Raw genomic sequence first — 18,095 nt, forward strand, 5'->3', positions numbered from 1 at the left:
TGCTGCTGGCTCACTGCCCGGAGCTCTACCACAGGGGCGGCTGCAGCTGGAGAAGGTTCATCATTGAAGCAATTATGTGGTTAATTGCTCCGGTGTGGGCATAGCCTGAAAGTTATGACTCACGCCCCGTTCTGTCACTAATAATTGGGGGGCAGAGGGAACAGGATGCACACACAAAAAGTCAGCTGTTTCTTCCCATGCCTCTGGCAAATCTGCAGCTCGCTGAGATCTGTCCTTGAGGTGTGGGAAGCGAGGCAGGTTTCAACGCCAAGCCGTGCGCTGCTCGTCCCCGCCGGTAGGCGTCCCCATTGAGTCACGGGTCCTACCCTGGCTACGCGGGAGTCACCGGACACTTGAAGGGTGGCTGCACTTTGAATGGGGGTGTATCTGCCTCTGCCTCTTGCCTAACCGTGACATGGGAGAGAGAAAAAAAATAGCTGCCCGATTTCCAGCATGACTCATTACAAACAAAGAGAGGACAGATTGACTGCCTCTTATCAGACGAGTATGCGCCCCAGGACTGAGGGTGAGTCAGACTGCAAGTCGCAAGTCTTTTGTTGGTTGCAGAGATTTTTTTTTTCCTGCGGAAGAGGTGGGCTGGGGGGAGGGGGGCGAGGGGTTGTTATTGCTTTCTTAAATACTACAAGTGACCCCATGGCAGGCCCTGGGTTCCTAGGTGAGGTCAGATTCCCTTACAACCTAAAGGGCTTCCAAGTTGAAGAAAAAAACTGGCCACACTCACGTGGTTATTAGAAATTCTATCCTGCCGGTTTCACAGCATATTCAGATGCCAATAACCATTAAAGTGTAAACTTTAAGTATGTGCAGTTTATTGTATGTAAATTATGCCTCAGAGGCTTTTCTTAAGAAAATACAGTTAACAGTTTAGTGGGGGGGGGGGTGGCCAACCTATTTTTATTGTGATTTATCATGAAACTCTGCACACACCCTCATTTCTTCCTCCGTTGCTTTGTTTTCGGGTGCAAACAGACAAAGGGGACATGCCTGAAGGACTCACGATGCCATATCACCCAGGACTGACATGCTGATCCCGGACTCCCGGAGCGTGCGCTGGTAGGTGAGTTGTTTGTTTTCCCTGAATGGAGGCAGCGGGGACAGGCCTACGAAGCATAGGTTGGCGACACATTTGTAGTGTGGGGAGTTGTTGGGTAGCAAAGGACAAAAGAAGCGCCTCTCCTGGGTCTGCCCCACGCTCTCCCTGGCAGCCCGGCCTGGCGAAGTCTGTTTACGCCCGAGGTGCCTTCACATTTCAGCAGATACAAGTCGGGTCAAGCCAGCAGCGTGACGGAGCTGAGAAGGAGCTTGGTGATGGCTGCGCGGGCAGAACCCGCGCACGTGAGATGACTTAACGCTTGGAACCTCGCAAAGCAGCGAGCGAGTAATTTAGGGGGACGTGAGCACGTGCTTGGGTGGCAAGAGGCATGAAGTCGCCTGGCAGGTGGGGCTGGTGGAAGAAGGAGCGGCCCGGGCGAGGGGTAGCCCAGAGGCTTCGTTGTTGTTGTTTTTGATGGAAAGGGCCTCAGTTGGGAAAGTTGGAGCTTGTGTTTATGCACGGACCTGGTTGTGATCTTCTGCAGAGCTTGTGAGAGTTTGCTCCTTTCAGATAGTGAGCCCCGAGTGGGTGGAATGTGATTCATCTTCCTCTGGCCCTGTCCTCTCCCCAGGGCCTGCCTCTGACCGATAACCTCATGGGAAAGGTCGGAATTGCTGCTTCCACTTTCCCCCGTGTCTGTCCTGCTGCTGTCCTTTGGTCAACGGATTCAATACACACAGCAAAGTGACTCGGAGAATTTGACTGTCACCTTACCGAGATGGTCATTCACGGAGGAGGGCTTTTTAAATTTTTATTTATTGATTTGAGAGAGATAGAAAGAAACATGGATTTGTTGCTTCATTTATTTATGTATTTGTTGGTTGCTTCTTGTATGTGTCCCGACTGGGCATCAAACCCGAAGCCTTGGCATAGAGGGGCGACGCTCTAACCAACTGAGCTACCTGGCCAGGGCCAGATGTAGGAGGGTTTTGTCTTAACCTTGTCATCACTTGGTCACTGTTGCTAAATCGGGAGGAGAGGAGATGTTATTTTGTGACTCCCTGGATTCTGTATATATTGGAAGGTATATCCTTGCCACAGCGTCTGCAGCTGATCTCACATACAGTGGCTGTGTCCTTAATTTCCTGAGATGGTCCCAAATTTCAACTATTCTTTTGACAGAGCCCCATAAAGACATTTTTTAGGTCACTTTTTGTGGTATAAAATGTGATATATAGAAAGAATGTTTCACTCGACAAGTGTTTTCTCCCGGAGTCCAGGGTCTTCAAAATTATTTGGAAAACAATGCGTTTACTCGACAGACATTCATGAAGTGCCTACTGTGTGCCAGAACAGTAGAACACAGCCCAGAGGGTGGAGATACAGGCCATTGTTTCTTCTAGATCCTACAGAGTCTGAAAAGCAGACCCAGCTTTTGTGTTTGTATGATAATATAAATAAAGATTACTTATATTTTAAAAAGCACACTCATTGCCTGGAAATGGCCAAAGCCTCAAAGCACTGTAATATGCATTACAGTGTTCTGGGTGCTATGAGCATAGGTTACAGAAGTTGTAAAAGTATCCTTCATGGCAAACCGCCAAGCAAGGCCTTATTTCACATTTAATGCCTTGTAGGAATAAGATAGTGTGAGACGAGTCTCTGGGGCAGACGAGAGAGCTTAGTTATCTTGAAAAGCCGCAGGACCCCTGTCCTCAGTTGTTGAAGATCTTTGGGCTCCTCCCTGGTTTCGCTGAGTGGTGCTAGAGGGTACTTTTGAAATGGAAGAAAATGTTTGTAAAAGGAAAGACATTCTCCAGGTAGGTCTGTTTAACTTCTTCCTTCGAGCAGTTTAGGAGATACCTTTGTATGTGGCTTTTAGTTGGTGCTCCAAACCTTGGATCTGTCCCTTCAGACTGAAGCTTCAGTCTGTCACCCAGATTCAGGCTTCCCAAGCTCCCTCTAATCTACAGTCTCGTTTCCTGTGTCCTAGTCTAACTTTCGTTTAACAGGAGTTGTTTTTTATGGGACCACTGGCGCACAGAATTAGAGCCACCATAACTCTTGGTTCATGAAACATGCTCACAGTTGATCCTGTTTTTATTTCTTTAGCTTGTTATATTTAAAATCCAGAAAGAACTCATGAAGCTACCGCCCCCCAAAAAACTAGAACCTTACCGATAAGAATATAACTTACATATAACCTTAGAGATTCCCCCCCCTCATTTCCCTGCTTCTCCCAACCCTCCTGGATTGTGTTCAGTATCTTCTTGCTTTCTTTTTTGTCTAGTCTCTTTGTTTCTTATATGTATTCCAAAAAGTGTGTATGTGTATGTATCTTGTTCTTAACTTTATAGCAAAGATGTCATGAATGTTTATTTGCAGGACTAATAATGTCAATAATCGTATTGTCGCAGGTTGCTGTCATTTGTCTTGGCTCCTTTGTAATGTCTTATTCTACGAACATACCACAGTTTACTCAGCAACCCTCTCGTTACCAACCATTTGGGTTGTTCATGGCTTCTTGATAATGTAAACAATACTGCATTTTTTTGTGCTTTACCTGCTATCTCGAGATTTATTCCTCAGACATAACTGCCCCTTTGTGCCCCTAGACCGGCATCTCCCCATGTCACCCGCCTCCCCACCTCAATTCGTTTTTACTCTCTGCTTCCATGGCTTCAACTTTTTTTATATTCCACATACAAATGAGGCCATGTGGCTCTTTTCTTTCTGTGCCTGGCTCATTTCGCCCAGCATAATAGCCTCCAGGTCCATCCACGTTTCTTTTCCAAGGCCGAATAATATTCCATTGTGTATGCACACCAGGATTTCTTTATGCATTCATCCCTGGACGGGCGCTCAGGATGTTTCCTCATCTTGGCTACTGTGAAGAACACAGATGAGGTGCTGATTTCGTTTCCTTTGGGCGTATACCCAGCAGAGGGATTGCCGGGTCATATGGTAGAAAAAACTCTTCTTGCGTCACCTGGGCAGGGGCACAGTTTCTCCACTGTGCTTCTATCTGGGTGACTGCTGGTCCCACAGCCTCAAATCACAAGAGTGATTTACATGGAGCAAGAAAGGTCAGCGGTGTCTCTGTGGGGAAGGGGGAAAGATGACCAGCTTCCTCACGTGATGTACACAGCACTTTTATGAGCATCCTGTACCTAATCTTATACATGTGCAAACATTTCTCTTAGGTACAGACCTGCAGGTGAACTTGTTCAGTTAGGTAGCATGTGTGTATGTTCAGCTTTGGGGCACCTGCCCAGCTGTTTTCTGAAGCGGCTGCACCAACCTCCCCCCCGTCGACCACGAGCATGAGAGCGGACGGAGCCACGCCGTCTCCAACACGTGCTAATGTCACACTTTCTCATTTTTGTTCATCAGCTGTGCAGAAGCTAGTGCCTCCTTATGGTCCTGGTTTGCATGTTGGAAACCTTTTGCAATACTAATGGAAGGCTTTTGCAATACTAATAAGTTGTGTACAGTTGACCCTTGAACAATGCGGGGATTAGGAGGGCTGACCCCCCCCCACAGTCAGAAATCTACCTTATAATTTTGACCCCCCCCCAAAACTGAACTACTAGTAGCCTGCTGTTGACCAGAAGCCTTACCGGTAACATAAAGAGTCGACGAAAGCATATTTTCTGTGTTATATGTATTATATGCTGTATTCTTACAAGAAAGGAAGCTAGAGAAAAGAAAATGTCATTAAGAAAATCATAAAGAAGATAAAATATATTTATAGTATTTATTGGAAGGAACCTGTGTATAAGTGGACCCGCACAGTTCAAACCTGTGTTGTTCAAGGGTCAACTGTATTTTTTCCCTTGGCCATAAAATAGAAAACATAATGTCATCATATTTGGACTGTGGAAAAGTGTAGAAAAGATTAAAAAAACCATAATCCCATCACTCGGGTTTTTTTCCATACTTATTCATATGCAAGTCTCCTGATACACACATATTTTATTCTCTTGAAAGCCTCTCACCCTTTACCTGGTCACCAGGACCCTGACCCTGGCCACGGACACTTTCTAGGCATCGCCTCCTTGACCTAGGAGTAGCCTCTACCAGTGTTGACCGTTACCTTAAAAAAGCAGTGAACGTCTGTTAAAGAAGTTACACTTAAAATCTTCTGTGATTGTTAGAAAATCAGGGCAGGCCAAAAAAACTGTATCTAATTTTACTAGCCAGAGATATATTTCTGGCTTTCTGGCTTTACTTACGTATATAATTTACATAATTTAAAATGGAACCTTTCTATATATGCTATTTTGTAAGTTTTTACCAAACATTGTATGGTTTTTCAGTGTGATAAATGTTCTTCCACATCATGATTTGGGTGATAGAGTATTTCCTTGTGTGGGTGAAATCTAAAATATCTATAAAATGTGCATCCCAGCCATAATCAAAATGGTTTCTGGTTATTGATCAAACACACCCATATTAGCCCTGGGCACTACTAAACCATTTCTCTGCTGTGGGCCCTTTGGTTTCCAATTGTTTCCTATTAGAAACAATGATGATATGAGAAGCTTTTATACTAAACCTCTGTGCACATCCATGGTAATGTTTCAGGATAAATTCTGAGAAGTGGGAATCCCTAACCATAGGGTCAAAACATGTTTTAACTTTTTGTTACATATACGGCTGTGTTGCTCTCCAAGGAGCTTTTACCAATTTATATTCACATTAGCAGGGTATAATAGAGCCTATTTTTTCTATACCCTCACTAAGAATAATATCATTTTGCCTTTTATCATCAGTATGCCAAGTTCAAATGCCATTTCACTATTTTAATTTGTATTTCATCAATTACTATTGAGGTTAAATTTTTTCATGTTTCTTGACTGTTTTTGAATATATGTCTCTCTCTCCTGTGACTTGCATATTGGGGTCATTTACCCTTTTAGCTTGCTACCCTAAAGTAGTCTTCCAGATGAACAGTTAAGACTCTTTCGGTCAAATTTCCCCCCAAAAGGTCATGTTTAGACTTTTATTGGAATTGCATTACATTACACTGGTAATAATGGATATCCTTACAAATATTAAGAAAATGGTGTGTTTTAGTTTGTGTTGAAGCCACTGTCCAATAGCATTTTGTAGTTTGAGTCATAAATGTTGCGCATTTCTTGCCAGTTCGGGTCAGAGTTATTTGTTGTTATTGCAAATTGTGACTAAACTCTCTTTCCTCCCCAGCCCCTCGTCATTCTGCTATATTTTATGGATTTTATAACTGAGCATCTTAGGGAACTCTTTTTGGCTTCAATGTTACTTCAGTTGATTCTTTTGGCTGTTGCAGGTCGGGCATCACTTCATTCAAAACTAATAGTGATCGTTGTATCTTACAGCACAGGTTTTTCTGTCTTTTGCCTTACAGCACAGGTTTGTGAATTCATATGCCCATGGGGCCCAGGCAATAACATAACTGAGTGAACTGGGCCAGGGGAGGTCTTCTGCAAATGGGAGAGCACAGGTCTTGTCTAAACAGGGAAGTTCTTACTCAGCTCCAGCCAATTTCTGCCATTCGGGAAATAGGCCTGGTGTTGACAGATGGTCAGATTTTTTTAAAAAGAGATATAAAAGAAGATCTGTTTTTAAATGTGAAATATATAAGCCTTTTCAATGTTGTAAATGAATTCAAAATTTTAAAACATCAGGCAAGTCAAATATAGACTATCTGATGATCAGGTTCAACTCAGCCTCACAATGTGCCCTACTTTGGCTAGAACTTACAGAATTTAAGCATGCACTGTGTTGGAATACCAGGCGTTCTAGCCTTATCCTGGTTTAAGTAAAAAATGCTTTTATTATTTGACCAATTAGCTGTTTTGTAGACTCTTGGTTTGTTATGTTTCATGTTGAGCCTCTGTCTCCAGTTTAACAGGATTGCTGTAGAAAGAGAGGAATTTGAATTCTATCAGCTGGTATGGTTTTCTTCTTTGACCTATTAATGTTATGAATCCATAAATTTTCTAATATCAAACCATCCTTGCACATGTGATTTGCGAGCTATACTTAGTCATGTTACATCATTCTTTTAAATATACTGCGGTATTCCATATTGTGTTTTATTTAATGATTACAAAATAGGAATAAGAAAGTTTGGGGGTTTTCTGTTTCATTTTTAGCAGCAAAACCCACCCACTTCCTCTCTATTCCATTGCCACCGCTATCGCCTACTCATTTTCTTGGGTAAATAGTGTGACAGTCTCTTAGAGGAAAGGAAGAGGTAATAAGACTTCATCACATCCACCCAGACATGGCTTTTGTTTTGCTGGGAGAGAAAGGTTAAAGCTAGATTGTTCACAGTAAAGAAATGCTTTGTTTTGGGGGTTTTTCAGGGGCTCTTTGAGGGAATTGGGGGAAATAACTCAGGGGAGGGGACCAGGATGTCTAATAATGTCTGCTGTGGTTTGCATGTGGTTCCTTCTCTGATGTCCCACAAAGCTATTAACAAAGTTAGTTTCCATTTGTCTTCAGTGTGCTGTAGAGTTGGTTCTTTCTTTGCAATGTGACAAACTGCTAAACAGCATCACCCTAGATGCAGAAGAGGACGGCTCCTGCCCTTGCATTAGAGGGCCCTCCTGTAGCCACCCTCTCCCCCAGTAGGTGCGGAGACCACAGGGCCAAGGAGACAGTCCTGGAAGTGGGTGCAGGCTGTTTAGGTTGAGGACTCTGTGGTCCCTGGGTGCCTGGGTCCAGTGCCCCCTGCCTTCTAGACCATGTTCTGAATACTCAGGACCCCAGAATTTTTTAGCAAGCCTGGACCCAGGGCCTGTGCAGGCTTTTCCCCTGGGTCCATTCTCCCAAGAGAGGACCGCACCACAGGCGTTCGCACTTCTAGGCCTGAGGAGTCAGCAAAGAGGCCTGATTGTGTGGAGGGTGGACAAAGCCTGGAACGTGCGCCAGAGTGTCCACGCTATTTCCACAAAGTCCTTTATGATATAGGGCTCAGCTGGGGTCTATAAGGAAAGGGTATTCAACTGTCCTATGCCATCTGGTAATATCTTAGAATGCCAAGGAGCTTGGGAGAATTCTCAGCTCAAACTTGGCTCCTCAAGTGGTTATGAAGGTATATTCATCAAGGTAGAATTAAAACAAATTTTAAACACAGTTGGCGTCACCTACAGCTAAAGTCTATCGTCAAGTCTCCCAGGGCTGCCATAACAAAGTACCACGACTTGGGTAGCTTAAAACAGTAGAAATGTATTCTCTCATAGTTCTCCACAGTTTGGAGGCCAAAAGCCCAAAATCAAGGCTGTGTTCCCTCAAGAAGCCCTAGGGAAGAATCCTTCCTTGTCTCCCAGCTTCTGGTGGCTCTCAGAAATCCTTGGCATTCCTTGGCTTGCAGCTTCATCGCCCCAGTCTCGCTGTCATCATCACATGGATTTCTTCCTTCTGAGTGTATCTCTGTGTGTCCTCTACTCCTCGAAGGATACTAGTCATTGGATTTAGGGTCCAGTATGATCTCATCTTAATAATTACATCTGCGAAGGCCCTGTTTCCAAATAAGGTAGCATTCTGAGGTTCCAGGTGGATGTGGATTGGGGGGGACACCTCAACCCAGTACACTCTCCGTAAATAAGTTTGGTCTATGTTGCTCTTGTTTTCTCCCTTGGTGTTTCTGCCTCTGTCTGTCTTCTCAGTATTTGTTTACCAGGGTTGAGCTACCTTTGTAAAATTACTTGCGATACTTTTAAACTGCTTTTATTCTCTGGAAGCAACTAAACCATATAGATATTATTTTTGCTCATAAGGTTTGACAGAATTTACCCACATCCACCTCCACCTGCCCCCAGTCATCTGAGCCCTTATGTTTCACCAAAGTAGCAGAGAGTTCTTGATCAGTTTATCCACTGACATTTGGTCGAGATGGATTTTTCATTTAAAAAAAAATTATTGAATATATTGGGATGGCATTGGTTAATAAAATTATATAGGTTTCAGGTAAACAGTTCCATAATACATCATCTGTATATTGTATTGTGTGTTCACCACCCAAAGTCAAATGTCCTTCCATCACCATTTATCCCCCTTTTACCTTCTTTATCTCTCCTCACCCCCCTTTCCCTCTGGTAATCACCATAATGTCGGTGTCTATGGGATTTGGGGGTTTTTTTGCTTAATCCCTTCACCTTTTTCACCCAGCCCCCCAAAGCTCCCTCCCCTCTAACAGCTGCCAGTCTATTTTCTGTACCAGCCTGTTTCTGTTTTGTTTATTTGTTTATATTGTTGATTAGATTCCACATATAAGTAAAATTGTAGGATATTTGTCTTTCCCGGACTGGCTTATTTCACTTAGCATAATACTCTCCAGGTCCATCCATGCTGCCACAAAGGGTAAGATTTCCTTTTTTATGGCCAAGTAGTATAGTATTCCACTTGTAAATGTACCACTGCTTTTTTATCCACTCATCCATGATGGGCCCTTGGGCTGCTTCCAATTGACTATTGTGAATAACGCTCCATGAACTTAGGGCTGCATATATTCTTTTGAATCAGTGCTTCTGGTTTCTTCAGATATTTTCCCAGAGGTGGGATCACTGGGTCAAATGGCAGTTCTATTGTTAATTTTTTGAGGAAACTCCGTACTGTTTTCCACAGTGGCTGTACCAGTCTGCATTCACAACGGTGCACAAGGATCCCCTTTTCTTCACATCCTGGCAACACTTGTTCTTTGTTGATTTATTGATGATAGCCATTCTGACAGGTGTGAGGTGATATCTCATTGTGGTTTTAATTTGCATCTCTCTAATGATTAGTAACGGTCAGCATCTTTTCATATGTCTCTTGGCCATCTGTATGTCCTCTTTGGAGAAGTGTCTGTTCAGGTCCTTTGTCCATTTTTTAATTGGATTGTTTGGATTTTTTGGGTTTAAGGTTTGTAAGTTCTTTATAAATTTTGGATATTAACCCCTTATCAGATGTATCATTGGTGAATATGTTCTCCCATTCAGTGAGTTATCTATTCATTTTGTTGATGGTTTCCTTAACTGTGCAAAAACTTTTTAGTTTGATGCAGTCCCATTTGTTTATTTTTTCTTTTGTTTCCCTTGCCCCAGGAGATATAGCAGAAAAAATATTGCTACGAGAAATGTCAGAGATTTTACTTCTTATGCTTTCTTCTAGGATTTTTATGGTTTCAAGTCTTACATTTAAGTCTTTAATCCATTTTGAGTTTATTATTATGTATGGTGTAAGAAGGTGGTCTAGCCCGGCCAGGCGTGGCTCAGCGGTTGAGCATCAACCTAGGATCCAGGCGATCGGGGTTCAATTCCTGGTTAGTGCACATGCCCGGGTTGTGGGCTCAATCAAGGACTCTCTCATCATTGATGTTTCTATCTCTCTCCCTCTTCTTTCCTCTCTCTGAAATCAATAAAGATATATTTAAAAAACAAACAAACAAACAAAAGAAGGCGGTCTAATTCCATTCCTTCCCTTCCCTTCTCTTCCCTTCCCTTTCCTTCCCTTCCCTTTTTCTTTCCCACATATCTGTCCAATGTTCCCAACGCCATTTACTGAATAGACTATCTTTATCCCACGAATATTAAGCAACCATAAAAGCATGGAATTATTTCTGGGCTCTCTACTCTGTTCCATTGATCTGTATGTCTGTTTTTATGCCAGTACCATGCATTTGATGACTATGGCCTTGTAAGATAGTTTGATATCAGGTAGCATGATTCCTCCAACTTTTTTCTTCTTTCTCAAGATTGCTGTGGTAATTCAGGGTCTTTAGTGGTTCCATATAAATTTTTGGAATATTTGTCCTAGTTCTGTGGAATACGTCATTGGTATCTTGATAGGGATGGCATTGAATCTAGGTTGCTTTTAGTAGTACGGATAATTTAATGATGTTAATTCTTCCTGTCTGTGAACATGGTATATGCTTCCACTTATTTGTATCTTCTTCAGTCTCCTTCTTCAGCATCTTATTATTTATTGAGTGCAGGTCTTTTACATCTTTGGTTAAATTTATTCCTAGGTATTTTATTCTTTTTGAAGCAATTGTAAATGAGATTGTTTTCTTAGTTTCCCTTTCTGATAGTTCATTATTGGTGTATAAAAATGCAACTAATATCTGGATATTTATTTTGTATAAATGAGTTCAGTTACTTTACTGAACTCATTTATCAGTCTAGTAGTTTTTTGATGGAATCTTTAGAGTTCTCTATATACAGTATCATATCATCTGCAAATAATGACAGTTTTACTTCCTCCTTTCCAATTTGGATGCATTTTATTTTTTCTTCTTGTCTGATTTCTGTGGCTAGGACTTGCAGTACTGTGTTTCACTCATGTGAAAGCTGACATCCCTGTCTTGTTCCTGTTCTTAAGGGAAATGCTTTTAGTTTTTGCCCATTGAGTATGATGTTGGCTGTGGGTTTATCGTATATGGCCTTTTTTATGTTGAGGTGTGTTCCTTCTGTTCCCACTTTGCTAAGATTTTAATCATAAATGGTTGCTGGATTTTATCAAATGCTTTTCCTGCATCTATTGATATGATCCTTCATTTTGTTTACGTGTTGTATCATGTTTATTGATTTGCGGACATTGTACCAATCATACATGCCTGGAATAAATCCCACTTGATATGGTGTATAATCTTTTTAATGTATCGTTGGATCCAGTTTGCTAATATTTTGTTGAGGATTTTGGCATCTATGTTCATCAGGGATATTGGCTTATAATTTTTTTTCTTTGCAGTGTCCTTATCTGGTTTTGGAATTAGAATAATGCTGGCCTTGTAAAATGAGTTTGGGAGTCTTGAATTTTTTAGAATAGTTTGTGAAGGATAGGTGTTAATTCTTTGAATGTTTGGTAAAATTCACCTGTAAAGTCATCTGGTCCAGGACCTTTGTTGGGAGTTTTTAAAATTACTGCTTCAATTTCATTAGTTGTAATTCATCTATTCAGATTTCCTGATTCTTTCTGATTCAGTTTTGGAAGATTGTATATTTCTAGGAATTTATCCATTTCATCCAGATTGTCCAGTTTGATGGCGTATAGTTGTTCGTAATATTTTCTTATAATCCCTTGTATTTCTGTGGAGTCAGTTGCTTCTCCTCTTTCATTTCTGATTTTATTTATTTGGGTCTTCTCTATTTTTTTCTTTTTTTGTATCTTTATTGTTGAAAGTATTATAGATGTCCCTTTTTTCCCCCATTGATCCCCACCACCCCACATCCACACCACCCCCAGGCCTTCCCCATGCAAATGTCTGTGTCCATAGGTTATGCATATAAGCATATAAGTTCTTTGATTAATCTCTCCCCACACACTCCCCCACCCCCACCTTCCCTTTGAGATCCCTCAGTATGTTTCATGCTTCTATGTCTCTGGATCTGTTTTGTTCATCAGTTTATTTTGTTTATTATATTTCACATATGAGTGGGATCATGTGGTTCTTGTTTTTCTCTGATTGGTTTATTACACTTAGCATAATACTCTCCAGTTCCATCCATGCTGTCCCAAAGGGTAAGAGATCCTTCTTTTCCACAGCTGCATAGTATTCTATGGTGTAAATGTCCCACAGCTTTTTATCCACTCATCTACTGATGGGCACTTGGCTGTTTCCAGATCTTAGCTATTGTAAATTGTGCTACTATGAACATAGGGGTGCATATATTCTTTCTGATTGGTGTTTTGGGTTCCTTAGGATATACCTCAAAGTGGGATCACTGGGTCACATGGCTGTTAAAATCCCCCACTATGATTGTATTACTGTCAATCTCTCCCCTTATGTCCATCAAGATTTGCTTGCCCTGGCTGGGTGGCTCAGTTGGTTGGAGCATCATCCCAAACACCAAAAGGTTGAGGGTTCAGTTCCTGGTCAGGGCATTTATGGGAGGCAACCAATCAATGTTTCTCTCTCACATCAATGTTTTCCTCTCTCTCTCTCTCTTCCCTTTTCTCTCTCCCCCTCCCTTTCTCTCTAAAATCAGTAAAAACATATCCTCGGTGAGGAATTTTTTTAAAAAAGTGTTTTACAAAGTTAGGTATTTCTATGTTAGGTGAATAAATGTCTACAAGGGTTATATCCTCTTGTTGAATTGCTCCCTTTATCATTATGTGTTGTCCTTCTTTGTTTCTTACTATAGCCTTTGTTTTAATGTCTAAGCTATCAGATAAAGTGTTGATACACCAGCTTTTTAAAAATTTGCATTAAACATCTTTTTTTTCTAGTGTATACTTGTTTCAGATATTGTATTCTTCATTTCTGACTGGTTGTTTTTTATGGTTACTATGCCCTTTTTCATGCTGTTGAAGTTCTCACTAAGTTTCTTGAGCATCCTTATAGCTATTTTTTTAACTCTATATTTGGTGAATTGCCTGCCTCTATTTCATTTAAGCTCTTGTTCTGGAGATTTCTCCTGCTCTTTCATTTGGGGCATAGTTCTTTGTCTCCCCATTTGGCTGCCTTTTTGTTTGTTTCTATGTATTAGGTAGAGTTGCTAGGACCTCTTATATTGGAATAGTGGCCATATGTAGTAGGTGTCCTGTGGGACCCAGTGGTGCCATCTCCTTGGTCATGTCATCTGGGTGCTCCAGGAATGTCCCTTATGTCAGTTATATGGGCCCTCCTGTTGTAATTGGGTCTTGATTGCTATTGGCCCATTCATGTGTGGGGTCAACCCTCAGGCTGGCTGACTGTGAGGATTGAACCTGACCACAGTGTATGAGCTGCTGTGCAGATGTTGACCACACAAAGCGGAATTCACCTCAGCAGGGTATGGTGCCTGCCAAGATCTCCTTTTGGATATGCCACTTGTGATGCTAATTGGATTCTGTTCTGATGTTGCCTGAAGCTGGCTGCTGGGTGTATTGGTTCTAGTACCTCTTGGGAGGGACTCTGGTGTAGGCCAGTGTCATACACTCCCTGTGACTGGCCCTGGGCAACCTGTTTGGAGTTACAAAGCAATCCACAGTTTGTGGCTGCCTCTGTTGGTCCTGGGTGTACTCAGGAAGGACCAAGATGCTCACCAAGGCCAGACCTTACCAGCACCAGGCCCAGGGGCAGGTCAGCAAAAGTCCCAAGACACCCTAAGATCCTCTCTTGCCTTCACCTACCAGCTGCCTGAGAGACTCAGTCACTAAAAGAGCCTCTGGCTGTACTTGAGTTGTGTGAGGTAGGTTCTCAGTGAATCACCAGGTAGGGATGAGTGGTGTTCACCAGATTGATACAGGTTCAAACTCAGTGCCAGTGCTGGGTCTGAGGCCACTCAGCAAATGTCCCACGGTATACCAAGTTTGGCTGCCTCCTGCTGGGTACTTGCACACCTGTGTGGTGGGGTGGGGTCTTGGAGTCATCAGGGTGAGGTCAGCAGAGTTTATCAGGCCCAAACAGACTAAGAATTGGTCATGTGAAGACAAAGCTCTGGACGGGTTGGGCGTGTGAGGGAAAAATGGCCTTTGTCCTAGAATCACAGAACTCAGTCTGTCCAAGATTCTGCCAGGAGCCCAGGTTCAACAGGACAGGGCCGCTGGGAGTCAGTAGGGTGGGGCTAGTGGATCTCCTGTTAGAGGGAAGTGCTGGTCAGGCTTGGGGGCAGGTGAGAGGAGTGGTCCCTGGCCCAGTGCCGCACAAATCAGTCTGTCCCAGATTCTGTCCAGACCTTGGCAGAGTGGGGCCACCTGGATCCCAGAGGGTGGGGCTAGAGGATCTCCCCTGAGGGGGAGGTGCCAGTCAGGTTCACAGGAAAGTGGGGGGAATGGCCCCTCCCCCAAAGACACATCACCCAGTCACTGACACCTCCTGAGTCTTCCCAGACCTCTACACCCTGGCCCAGGCAGCTAACTTCTCAGCAGGGCATGAGCAACACAAGGTGGGGTGATAGGGAGTCCAGAGGGTGGGGCTATTGCATTCCCCCAGGCTGATGCTGTGTGGAGGAGAGTGCTCCACCCAAAAAGATAGTGTCTGCAGTGTGGGAGAGTGACCTAGCACAGGGGTCTCTGCAGCTGTGCCCTCAGCTCTCTCCCCAGAGCTACAAACCCCTGTCTCTTCACAACTCCAGTTCACTCTACCTTCCCTCCCCCAGAGCCCAGGGTGAGTGGCTGCAGGTGAGATTTTGCATGCTGGCCCTTTAGGAGGGTGCCTGTGTCTCTAGCAGACTCTTGTCTCTCCCTGGCAGACAGAATCACCACTGGTTTTCACAGGTAGATGTTATGTGGGCACCTCTTCCCAGCTCTGGTGCTCTGGGCTGGGGAGCCCGGTGCGGAGTTGGAACCCCGTGCTCCTCAGGGGGAACCTTTGCAGCTGAGATATCCCTCTGGAATCTCAGCTACCGACTGTGGGAGCAGGGCCAGCCCTTTTCAATTCTCCGCCCTTCCTACCAGTCTCAATGTGGCTTCTTCTATAAATCCTTGGTTATAAGACTTCTATTCAGTTAGTCTTCAGTTGGTTATTCAGGTTGATTTTTCTATATTTTAGCTGGAATTCCAGTTTGGCCCTGGGAGGTGGTGAGGGTAGCTTCCACTTGTCTACCACCGTCTTGGATCTCCCCTCCAGTTGGATTTTTCTACGTCCTCTCAAGTGAATTATATTACCTTATTTTGCTTAATATTTTATTAGCATAAATTTAAACATAGTATGCTCTTAACTTTAATCTTCGTCCATGTTTTTGTTTCTAGTCCCTTTTATATTCTAGTGCTGTTTATTTGGTGTGTTTTTTCTAGCGTAACCTTGCCAGAGGTTTGTCTCTTTTATGGGTCTTTTAAAAGGGCTAGCTCTTTGATTTATCATGAATTCTATTTTTTTTTTTCTGTTTTCTAATTTGCTTATGTCTGCTTTTATCTTTCATTCATTCCTTCTGCTGTCCTTAGATTTATTAGTTTTAACCTCAGTTTTTTAAGTTAATTGCTCTTTTTTTCCCCCTTCATTTTTACTTACTCGCAAAACCATTTAAGCTATATCTTTTCTCCAGTGAGTAGCCAGAGAGATGGATGCACTGTGAGAATGTCATAGCTAGGAGAGAGGGCCAGAATTAGAAAAGATCAAAAACACACATCTCTGCTGGAACTTGGCTGTGCAACCTAAACACCAGTTGTTCAGAGAATGCTACTTTATGCATTACCTCTCTTCTATTGTTGCTTCCTGCTGGATACTAACTAGGGAGCCAAGGTGGCTTCTAGTTGCTAGAAACTAAATGTTTGTGACCCCCACACACACCAAAAAATTCATATGTTGAAACCTAACCCCCAGTGTGATAGTGGGGCCTTTGGGGGGTGATGAGGTCATGAGGATAGAGCCTTCACGAATCCGATCAGTGCCCTTATAAAAAGACCCCAGAGAGCTCTCACCCTTCTGCTATGTGACAACAGTGAAAGGATGAGTATCTATGAACCAGGAGACAGGGTCCTCACCAGATACCCAATCTGCCTGCCCCCTTCATCTTGGTTTTCCAGCCTCCAGAACTGTGAGCAATACACTTCTGTTGTTTTATAAACTATCCATCAGTCTATGATATTCTCTTAAAGCAGCTGGAAAGGACTAAGACACTAATGAAGGGCTGGACTCCGTCTTTCTGGCAGTAATACTGTAATTGCGACCCTTCAGACTTTATCCGGTAGGATTCAAGGCCTGTCTGAAGCACTTTTGTCTTATTTGGGGGAGGGGAGGGTGGGGCTCCATGCTGGATGTCTGGAGTTGCATCAGCCAGCTTGAGAATGCTATGCTGCAGGACAGCCAGCTGCATGACCTGGGCGTGTTTCCTGTCCCCTGGCACAAGATCCTTCCCCCACCCTAACTTTCACCTCCTTAATAATCTCTCTAGCTCTGGGGAAACTTGTGCAAGGACTCATGAAGGAGCATTAAGATAAAGACAACAGGAAGCCTGTGACAACTGTTGATTGAAAATTCGAATTGTTGTCAGTACAGGTTTGAGGATAGGTGTACGGTGGGGAGTGAAACACATTTTTCAGACTGGGCTAAGTCGGCCTGCAGTGAGGTCTTGAGAAGGCTCCCTGGAACCTCAGCAGAGGACAGCAGTGGACTGGGGTCAGGATGCCTGACCCTGCTCCCTGGTCTCTAAGGGGAACTTAGTGCAGGACAATGTAAATATCCACTGGTCTTTTGCAGGTGGAGGTCAGCACAGAGGAAAAACAAAATTTAGGGATGGAAGGATGGGCGTCCCTTCTTCATGGAATGCAGATCTTCGGTCCTGATCAGTTCATTGCAGAATCTCAGGCCTAGCATTTCATTCCTAAAATGATAAATAATAAACATTTACTGAGCTTTCCTTATGTGCCAGATATTGTGCTTAATTTTTTAAAACAACCTTATAGGGATAGAATTTACATGCCAAAGGATTGACATATTGTGAATGTACAATTCAGTGATTTTCAGAAAACTTATAGAGTAGTGCAGCCATTACCATAATCCAGTTTTAGAATATTCCATCACCCCCCAACACTCCCTCAAACCTGTTTTCAATCAATCCACATTCCCATTCTCAGTTCCAGGCAACCAATGAACTGCTTTCTGTCTCTACGAGTTTGTCTTTTCCGCACATTTCATGGAAATTGAATCATGCATTACGAAGTCTTTTGCATCTGGCTTCTTTGCCTTAGTGTAACATTTTTGAGGTTTGTCTGTGTGGTAGCATGTATCAGTATTTTGTTCCTTTTTATTGCCAAATAGTATTCCATTATCTGTATGTATACGTTTTGTGTATCTATGGGCCAGTTCATGGGCGTTTACATCATTTCACCTTGTTAGCTACCATGAATAATGCTGCTGTGAAATTTACTTACTGGTCTTTGTGTGGACACATGTTTTCATTTCTTTTGGATAGAAATCTAGGAGTGGAATTTCCGAGTAATATAACAAGCTTATGTGGCACCATTTTTCATTTCCACCAACAATTTATGAGGGTTCTAGTTTCTCCACATCTTTGCTAACACTTCCTATTGTCTGTCTTTGTTTTTTATCATAGCCATTCTTGTGAGTATATAGCGATATCTTAGTTTTATCTTGTGCTTATATTAGTCAGGATAGGCTAGGTTATGCTATGGTAAGAAACAACCCCTA

General features: G+C 42.9%; 1 protein-coding gene across 4 annotated transcripts in view; it reads left to right on the forward strand.

Moving 5' to 3' along the window:
• Positions 1–351: 351 nt before the first annotated feature.
• MRTFB (myocardin related transcription factor B) overlaps positions 352–18,095 on the forward strand; it is a 262,736-nt gene continuing 244,992 nt past the window's right edge. For 2 of the 4 annotated variants that reach the window (XM_081133187.1, XM_081133195.1), the window contains exons 1-2: positions 369–526; positions 991–1,074. The gene's annotated coding sequence lies outside the window, so the exon portion shown is untranslated. Of the gene's footprint in view, positions 527–990; positions 1,079–18,095 lie in introns of those variants that run through there. The other 2 variants (XM_081133191.1, XM_081133192.1) reach the window with 2 other exon arrangements.

The sequence above is a fragment of the Miniopterus schreibersii genome, assembly GCF_964146895.1.
Source record: "Miniopterus schreibersii genome assembly, chromosome: 3".
Classification (NCBI taxonomy): domain Eukaryota; kingdom Metazoa; phylum Chordata; class Mammalia; order Chiroptera; family Miniopteridae; genus Miniopterus; species Miniopterus schreibersii.